This window comes from Miscanthus floridulus, chromosome 14, assembly GCF_019320115.1.
Source record: "Miscanthus floridulus cultivar M001 chromosome 14, ASM1932011v1, whole genome shotgun sequence".
Taxonomy (NCBI): Eukaryota; Viridiplantae; Streptophyta; class Magnoliopsida; order Poales; family Poaceae; genus Miscanthus; species Miscanthus floridulus.
This window is the reverse complement of record NC_089593.1, coordinates 78,196,719-78,206,628: the sequence shown is the minus strand read 5'-3', so window position 1 is coordinate 78,206,628 and position 9,910 is coordinate 78,196,719. Positions and strand designations below refer to the sequence as shown.

At 43.8% G+C, this 9,910-nt stretch overlaps 1 pseudogene; it reads left to right on the top strand.

Moving 5' to 3' along the window:
* Positions 1–754: 754 nt before the first annotated feature.
* LOC136503826 (obtusifoliol 14-alpha demethylase-like) lies at positions 755–2,368 on the top strand (annotated as a pseudogene).
* Positions 2,369–9,910: the final 7,542 nt, after the last annotated feature.

Genomic DNA, 9,910 nt, shown 5'->3' with positions numbered 1-9,910 from the left:
GGGATTGCAGTTCAAAACTCCAGATTGATTCTTTTCCCTTGGTCGTCATCATTGCTTCACATCATCACCCAGCGCTGAGAGAACTCCTTTGAATCAATTGAAGGTATAACTGGAGTTCTAGTCTTCTCTTTATTTTCTTATGGGAATTTTTATCTCAATATAGTATTAATGCACACGTTCTCATAACCGGCACATTCATTCCCTACGAAACGTATGCATGTATGTTCCGTCTCTCTGAGTTCCTTAGAAAGGTTGAGCTAACAAATCATGATATTGATGAAGCAACTACAAGAAACTCTTTGCTCCATACTTCCTCCATGCGATCCAGCATTTAAACTTTATCTCAAAAAGGTACCCGATTTCCTACACCAAAAGAAAAATACTGGTTGGAAGCTAAGTATTTAATGTCATATTTGCCTTTTTCGCAAAAGATGTCATATTTGCCTTTGATATTACTGATGCAATAACCTTAGTCATTGATGAGAGACTCCTAGTGCATACCTGACAGTTTTCCAAAAACTGAACCCTAACGATTTGATCCATATGTATATATATAATATCTTTATGTGGCTTCCTAGCAAATTAAATACCTATTTCCCTATATATATTTGCTTTATTATTTCACTATTCATGTCCAATATACTTTCAAGATGGTTTGATGTCAATTCCAACGCATTTTTTCATATTATTCTTGCAGCATATCCTTTTGCCAAGCTGCAGTGTATTTGGCTCCACCACTATTTGTTATAGCAGCATGGATTTGACAAATATTGCCATATGGGTTACTACCGTAGTTGTTATTTTCATCACCGAAGTAGTGACCAAGATTATTGTAACCGGAAGAAAGGCTACGTTTCAGCCAGTATGTAATAGGGCTCGTCCACCAGTTGTGAATGGTGCTTCTCTAATAAAACTTGTGCATGTTGGCCTTACCAAGGGTCTGCAAGCAATGGTTCATGACCAATATAGAGCGTTGGGGAGTGTGTTCACTTTAAGATTCTTCAGAGTGAACATAACATTCTTAGTTGGGCCTGAGGTCTTGGATCATTTTTTTCAAGGGTTAGAGTCAGAGATTAGTCATGGTAATACGCTGGATTTCATTGTGCCCATGATTGGCAAAGAGGTTGGCTTTGGCGTAGATCTCGCCACCCGCAATGAGCAGATGCGGTTCCACAATGATGCACTGAAACTTTCAAAGCTACGAAGTTACATGGATCCAATGCTTCATGAAGTAGAGGTCAGTATGCATGTATCCCTACCTAACTAGCTCTTTTTTTTACTACTCGTACATGTTAATTTGTTGCTTCTACATAATAGCTACATGAAATGAAAGAGGCATTAATAATTAATCTAAACTGACGACGACAGAGTTGTTGTTAATTAATTTTTGAATGAACGATGACGTGTACAGGATTACTTTGCAACATGGGGCCAGCAGGGTGTAGTTGATTTAAAACATGAGTTTGAGCAACTACTCATGTTAATCTCAAGCCGATGCCTTCTTGGGAGGGAGATCCGGGAGAACATGTTTGACGAGGTCCACACGTTGTTTCGAGAGCTCAACGGCGGCATGAGTCTAGCCAGCGTCTTGTTCCCTTACGCCCCAACTCCGACGAACCGCCGGCGTGACAGAGCACGGGCCAAGCTCTCAAAGCTATTCACTGAGGTCATGAGATCACGCAAGAGCTCAAACCGGACCGAAGGGGATGTTCTACAGAATTTAATAGATTCTAGGTATAAGGACGGCCGCCCCACAACCGAAGCGGAGGTCACTGGCCTCGCCATCATGCTGCTCTTTCTTGGAAAGCACACCACCTCCGTCACTAGCACCTGGACCGGAGCTCGCCTGCTCACCAATGGCAAGTGGCTGACAGCAGCCATTGAGGAGCAAAAGGAGATCACTAGGACATGGGGACCGGATAGACTACAACGCGCTGCTACAGATGAATGTCCTGCGCCATTGCATCAAGGAAGCCCTGCGTATGCACCCTTTGTTACCGGTGTTTCTTCGCAAGGTGCACAAGAGCTTCACGCTGCGCACCAAAGACGGCGCTGAGTATGAGATTCCGGGAGGGCACACGCTTGTAAGCCCTGCACTGTTCAACAACTACCTGCCCTACATCTACAAGGACCCTGGTGTGTATGACCGGACAGGTTTAGTCTGAATAGAGAGGAAGACAAAGTTGGTGGCAAGTTCTCTTTCACAGGGTTTGGTGGTGGAAGGCATAGCTGTGTCGGGGAAGCATTTGGGTATATGCAAATCAAGGTGATATGGAGCTATTTGCTTAGAAATTTTGAGCTCAACTTGGAGTCTCCTTTCCCTGAGACAGACTGGAGCAAGCTAGTGGCATCCCCAAAGGAAAAGTAATGGTGGCTTATAGGAGGGTGGCAGCTGCCTAGCTACTAGCACCTGCTTGCTTTGCTTCTGTATCATCATCTTCTGCATCTCTCCATGTCTGTATATGTATAAGAGGGATAGATACAAATAGTAAGTAGTGATGTGTGCAAATGTTATAACATTCTGGCTCATTGAGTTATATGTGAGTTATAATATGGTTTTGGCCTGTGCCTTATGTATCAAGTGTTCTAAATTCTAATACAATGTGTTAAATTGGTCACGTTTTCCTACTGTAAATCGACAGCGGTCGACGTGTCTATATAACCTATATAAATGAAGGCCACAAAAATCATTTATTACTATGAAGCTAATTTCATAACGAGCGACATCACCACAATTATTCTTCATCGTTTGATCATAAGCTTGCAGTTTTATATATCCATCCATACATGCATGTAGCAATTTGTCTTCCTTTGCAACTGTCTAGGAACACGAGACGAAAAGACAATCACATCCTACTGGAAACAGGGCCTTTGCCGAGTGCAAACTGCTTTGCCGAGTGTCAAAAATCAGGCACTCGACAAAGACCTTCTTTGCCGAGTGCCGCACTCGGCAAAGAATCATTTGCCGAGTGCTGGGCACTCGGCAAAAAAAGGCACTCGGCAAAGGACTTCTTTACCAAGTGTTAGGCTCTCGGCAAAAGCGCAGGCACTCAGCATAGGCTGCCCCGCATAACGGTGTTCGGCCACGTCTTTCTTTGCCGAGTGCCTGCTGTTAGACACTCGGCAAAGATTTTTTTTTTGGAAAATACTTTGCCGAGTGCCCCTGACACGGCGCTCGGCAAAGATTCAATATTTTTTTTTTGAAATGTCTTTGCCGAGAGCCTAACAGCTTCGGCACTTGGCAAAGGGAGGAATTAAAAAATTATATATATTTTTTTAAAATACCTTTGTCGAGTGCCCTTGTGAAGGCACTCGGCAAAGAGAAAATTTCTAAAAAAAATTAAAAAACCCTGTTTGCCGAGCGCGTTATTGTTGGCACTCGGCAAAGACCCCCTTTGCCGAGTGCCATGCCCCGGCGCTCGGCAAAGTTTTTTTTTATTTTTGGCCTCCAAATTTTTTGTGCAGCCCTTTTAATGTACCAGGAACTCCTCGTTAGAATTTGGGGATTTTTTGTGGCTTTTTGATATATTTAGTTACTTTATTTCGTTTACTTGAATTTTTTGAAAATATAAATTTGAACTGCACATGGTACGAATAATGGGAATTTAATGATTCAAAAAATGATAGTCATGTTACTGAGTGTAGTGTGAGGTCGTACCAAGAACGGACCCGAAATTTCGGACATCTTGTTCACAAAACATGACCGCGAACTTGCGTGCGAAGTATTTTTAAATTCTATAAAAAGCAAACGAAGTCCGAAAATCATGAAACTTGTTGAGATGTCGTGATATCGTATGTGGAGGCTATGATAAAAATTTTAGAAGATTTCGTGCACTGTTGTCATGTACTATGCTTACCACCTCGTCGACCTCTTCACGAAATCATAAAACTTCTTCGGAGATTCTTTCGGTTTGCAAGCATCGTACGTGACAACTTACGCGAAACCTTCTCAAAATTTTATCACAGCCTCCATATATGATATCATGACATCTTGACAAGTTTCATGATTTTTTGACTTTGTTTGCTTTTATAGAATTTAAAAACAACTCGACCGCAAGTTCGTGGTCATGTTTCGTGAATAAGATGTTCGAAATTGGTGGTCTGGTCCTGGATACGGCTCACATTATACTAAATAACATGAATATCATTTTTTCCATTCATTTTTTTCATTATTCGAATGACTAGCAGTTATAATTTGAATTATTCAAGAAAATTCAATTAAATGAAATAAATTAAAGAAATATAGAAAAAGTCCGAGAAATGTGCCACATGGGAACATGGAGTACCAGGTATTGTATGAGGACTGTAGAAAAAGTTTAGAGGTCAAAAGTGAAAAAAATATGGTTTGCCGAGTGTTAAAAATGACACTCGGCGAATCACCGATTTGCCGAGTGCCAGGACGTATGACTCGCTCGGCAAAGATTTTAAAAAAATTAAAAACCCCTCTTTATCGAGTGCCAGTCCGGGGGCACTCGGCAAAGATTTTTTTAAAAAAAACCTTTGCCGAGTGCCAGGCCAGGTGGTACTCGGCAAAGAATTAAAAAATTAAAAAAACTTTGCCGAGTGCCAGATCGGGGGCACTCGGCATAGGGGGGATTTAACCTCCCGGCCCAGCCGGCCCACACACACCGCACACATGCACCCGCCCGCGCCGCGCCCTGCCATCGCTGCCCCTGCCTTATTTATTATTCTTCTTTTCTCTCTTCTCTTCTCCTTCTTCGCCTTCTTCCTCTCCTTCTTCTTCCTTCTTCCTCTTCCTTCTTCATCTCTTCTTCTTCCGCCCCTCACCCGCTCCTCTCGTTCTGTCCTTCTCTCTTCTTTTCCTCTCCTGCCCGCCCGCTCTGGTCTGATCCTTTGATTCATTTTGCTTGACCACTAACATGTCCTATAAATCCTGTAGTGTGTCTTGCTTTTTTTCGGACGGACGGATTAGTTATTAGTTGATATGATCATATACAGTTTAATTAATCTGGTGTATAGTTGACTCTATAATATGTTGATAACAACTAATTTAGGTTCTCAATGTATAGTTGTATGCTTCTGTACCCTTTCTTTATGCGAATGTCTCACTGTATTTTTCATGTGCTCTCTTCTAGAATAGATAAGTTTCAATTACATGTCTCTCCATGCACAATTTCCTTGGATCTAAGGCTGGTCATTTACCTAGAGTTTGTCCAAATAATCTCTCGTTTCACCGACTATTTTGTGGAAAAAGCAGATAAGTATCTACCTACCATCTAGAAGTACTGAGAAGCCTTACAATGTTAGAGAAGAAGAAAAATGACCGATTATTTGTGAAAAAAAACAGATGTATCTACCCCATCTAGAAACAGTGTCAAGCCATAGATATGTCGGAGAAAAGGAAAAATGCTAAATAAAAAAGTGTGAACTCATTTTTAGTGATATAACATAGTTAATATCCAAGATTCTTTGAATATTAATAGAGAAGATAGCACGATGGGTCTTCTTCAAAATTAATGAGCACTTATTGTACTGGAATGGGGTTAACTTTCCCTATGGTTAGTTCAAGCATTTCAATCAAATCTTTCTATTTCATTATGACTTGTCAAATTATATGAATGAACATTATTTTTTTGCGAGGATATGAATATGAATGAACATCTAGCTAAACATCATACAAAAAAACAAAACCAAGTAAAGGCAAATATATATATACCATTTTTCTCACTAGCCATGTTTTCATTGGCAGACTTTTTCTTATGTGTTACAGTTCTTGCACATTGTATCAAGCGATGAGCTACAACAACTGAAGAAACTAATTAAAATTTTAACGGTTCTCATATATATATATATATATATATATATATATATATATATATATATATATATATATATATATATATATATATATATATATATATATGTAACTCATTCTAAAAAATCTTACTACTTGTTTTCATAAGCAACATTGAGCCCATCACAACATAAACAAAATTAGGGCCTGTTTGTATGGGAGCTTTGTGTCCAGGCATCCATCCCAGGTGTCCGATTTTGACGCTGGCGCCAGGATGCATTTGCCTGGCAGCGCTGCATCTAAACAGACCTTGCACACGGGACGGGACGACGTAAAACCTTATAAAAATTTCCAAGGAGCGCTGCATCTAAACAAGTGCTGGCAGAGTTGAGCTACTTATTCCGCTAGCTTTGTGCCAAGGAGCTACTTATGTTTTGTTCATTTTTGCACCTATTTCTAATTACGTCTTGTTTTTCTTTTTTATTGCAGGTGGTTGAACAAAGATGGCGGGCGACCGTCATAGGTCCATGAACTCGTTTTACCAAAGACCACGCCGGCTGCAGGAGGAGGCGGAGGGGCGGCGGAGGGATCGGACAGGAGGAGGAGGAGGACCGCCAGCCGCAGGAGGGGGCCGCCTCCTCCCACGCCACGTGAGGAGGAGCTGGAGGAGGAGGGGCCGCACAAGGACGACGAGTGCGATGGTGGCAGGCACGGGTTTCCACTTCTTCCGACTCCTCTTCGAGTGTCTACTTGCGAGGTCCCGCGAGCCTCCCACAGGTTCCGCTTCCTCACCAACGTCCAGTGATTCGCCCCGAAAGGCAAAAGTAAGTAACTTTATATGTTATCACCACTACTTCATATGATATGATGAAAAAAACTAATAATTTTTCTTAATCACTTGTGCAGGAACTGGGTGGTTGTGTCGGGTGGTAGCGCACGGCTAGTCAACGGCATCCTGGGTCTTTTGTGCAGGCAACACTTCCCTGGCATTGTCACGTACGCATCGAAGACGGAGCCATCCTACTCGTTTGACCACTACGCTGTCGCCCTCGATGCGGAGTACCCCAACAAGGCAGCGTGGGTGAAAGTCTCACTCGCACAACATTGCTCAATACATCGCATTCATTGGACTTTTCTTGAAATAATGAATGGATACATCGCTTTTGTATGCAGACTTATTACAGATGCGAGGAGGGATTTGAGGCCAGGGCGGAGCAGGTGACTACCAAAGCCTGTAAAAAAAACTCATCACCGACATGCATCACGAGGTGCGCATCCAGGCCATCGTAACTTACTACGGGTCGAAGCTTGGAGAGAGGAAAACCAAGAAAGATGCAAGAGAGATGCAGCTGACCCGGGAGCAGTACCTTGAGGTAAATGAAGAACATCAATATTGATTCATTTTAAGATTAAGTTGATTTAATTTGATCTTCTTATATGTCCAATACTTGATGACGTGTAGATGATTCCTGGTGGTGCCAAGCGTATCCCGAGTGCTGGGCGATGATGGTGGAGAGGTGGTTCACGGAGGAGTACCTCAAGATGCACAGGGATGCCCAGGACCGTCGTTTGCAGATGCAAGGTCCAGCACACCATCAAGGCAGCTGCAGCCTCGCCGGATACAAACAAGCATGGGTACGCGAATTCATTTATCTATTGTGACGCTCAGTTTTGCCTAATTTCTAATCATCATGTTGTCTTTCTCGCAGTCGGCGTCATATAGTGGCCAGGCTTGCTCGGACTTCCAAGCATGGTGTATGGCCCACAAGGGCAAGGCGACGTCCGACGTCTCCTTCAACCTAGAGGACCCACCCAAGGCATACACGAACTCGAGCGTCCACTCCCGCATCAGTGAGTACACTGAGGTGGCGAGGTCGCTCCATGGGCCAGAACCATGATCCGAGCACCTAGGACTTCGATGGAGAGGCCATCATGAGGGCGGGGCAAGGCACGAAGCATGGGTGGTTCTGGCTTGGCGACGGCGTCATCGACACGACCTCCTACTCCCTCTCTCTCCCAGATCCGAGCACGAAGCACGAGCAAGAGCCCGCCATTCTCACACGGCAGACCGCTGCAACAGCACCGGGTCGACACACTCGAGGCTATTCCTGTTTTACTCATCATACATTGATCTTTACACACCTTAATTAGCTTTGCATTACTGAAACATTGGAGTGAAATATTGTAGGCCCGGCTGGAACAAGAAATGAGGCAACGTCAGGAGCTGGAGGCCGGGCAGTAGAGGATGGCGGCCCAGCTGGAGGCCGAGAGGGCTGAGAGGCAGGCCCAGGCGCAGAGGCTGACGGACATTACGGAGTTCCTACAAGGGCTTGGGCAACGTGTGGGCTTCTCTCTACCAGCTGGGCTATTGGTTCCACCTCCGCCTCCGCGTCCTGCAGCTGCAACTACTCCTGTGAGTATGAAAGTTTTACTTTCGCTTGTGCTTTGCTTGTATGGACTCTACCTTCCTAGATTAGCTATCCAAATAATCTTGTCTCACATGCAATCTTTTCTCCTTTGTGCAGTCTCCATCTGACGGTGGTTCGAATAATCCACCTCATGCACCTCCGAATGATGGAGCTGGGCCTTCACCACAGTCGTAGTGCCCGAGATGAGTGCACGTTGTATTTTTTTCATTTGTTGTTCACTTGGTGATGGACTTGTGATATACTTGTGATGCACTTGTGGACTTTGATGGACTTACGATGGACTTGTGGATTTATTTGGATGGACTTGAGCACTTATTATTGTATATGTGATATATATTGTGATGGATGTGATATGTGCGGATGGATGTGTGGATGGATGAGATATATATGTGATGGATGAGATATATATGTGATGAATGAGATATATATGTGATATATATTTGTATGAATGTATTTGTCATGATGGAATGTAAAAAAATTAAAAATTGCCGTTTTGGTTCACTTTGCGAGTGCTGCACTCGGCAAAGGACCCCGTTGCCGAATGCCATGGTCACAGCACTCGGTAAAGCTAGAAAAATGGGCGCTCGAAAAACCATTTTTCCAGCTTTGCCGAGTGCCATGACCATGGTACTCGGCAAAGAATTTAAAAAAATCAAACTTTGCTGAGCGCTGGCCAAAGGGCACTCGGCAAAGAATTTTTAGAAAAAAAAAATAAAACATCTTTGCTAAGGGTAGGATAGAGGGTACTCGGCAAAGAAATTTTTTTAAAAAAATAAAAAATCTTTGCCGAGTGCCTGCAGGGTTGGCACTCGGCAAAGCGACCGCCAATAGGGTCGGCGCCGTGACGGTCGCTTTTCTTTGCCGAGTGCCCTCGGGGCTCTCGGCAAAGCCTTTGCCGAGTGCCCGATAAAAGACACTCAGCAATGAGGGTTTTGCCGATTAATTTTTTGCCGTGTGTTCTTTGCCGAGTGCCGCACTTGGCAAAGACTTTACCGAATGCAATTTGATCTTTACTGAGTGCCTCAGGCACTCGGCGAAGAACCTGAATCCAGTAGTTCAAATCTGAAATTGACGTACCACCAAAATACCAAACGTCAAAAGCAGAATTAAGTACTTTTTATTCACCTCAGTGGCTTGGAAACGAGAGGGGGTCCCACTTAGCGCACCTGCAACACAGGTCACCGCCAGAATTGCGCACCCGTTCACCAACAGTGTCATCCCTTACCATCAGAGCGAAGCTGGGCGGATCCATATTGTCACTCGTGGGTGCAGCCGCACCCAGGAAAAAGTGAAAATCAGTTGTTAATCCTGATTTTCCACCTCATTTGCACCCCCCAAATCCAAAGCATCGCACCCACGCTGTAGTCATTTTGCTACACTTGCAGCCGCAGAGAAGCCATCTCTAGATTCCAACTACACATCTCTCTGCATCTCCATGCATGGTTGCACGCTTGCACCCCTTGAATATCGAATTCCGATTCCAGTCTCCAGTGCAGAAAATCAGGCCACTGCAGAGAAGCCGATGATGGCCCCCTGCAGCCGCGCAGGTTGGCGGCGGCCGCGGTACATGCAGCCATCCGAGAAAAGTCCATGATCTTCCTCACTCACCAATCATCATTCAGAAAATAAGGGAAGCAAAATCAATTATATTTTCAATTATTTTCGATGCCTATCAAGTCACTACCGGAAACCTCAAATTTGCTGAGTGTTTTTATGTTTGCCGAGT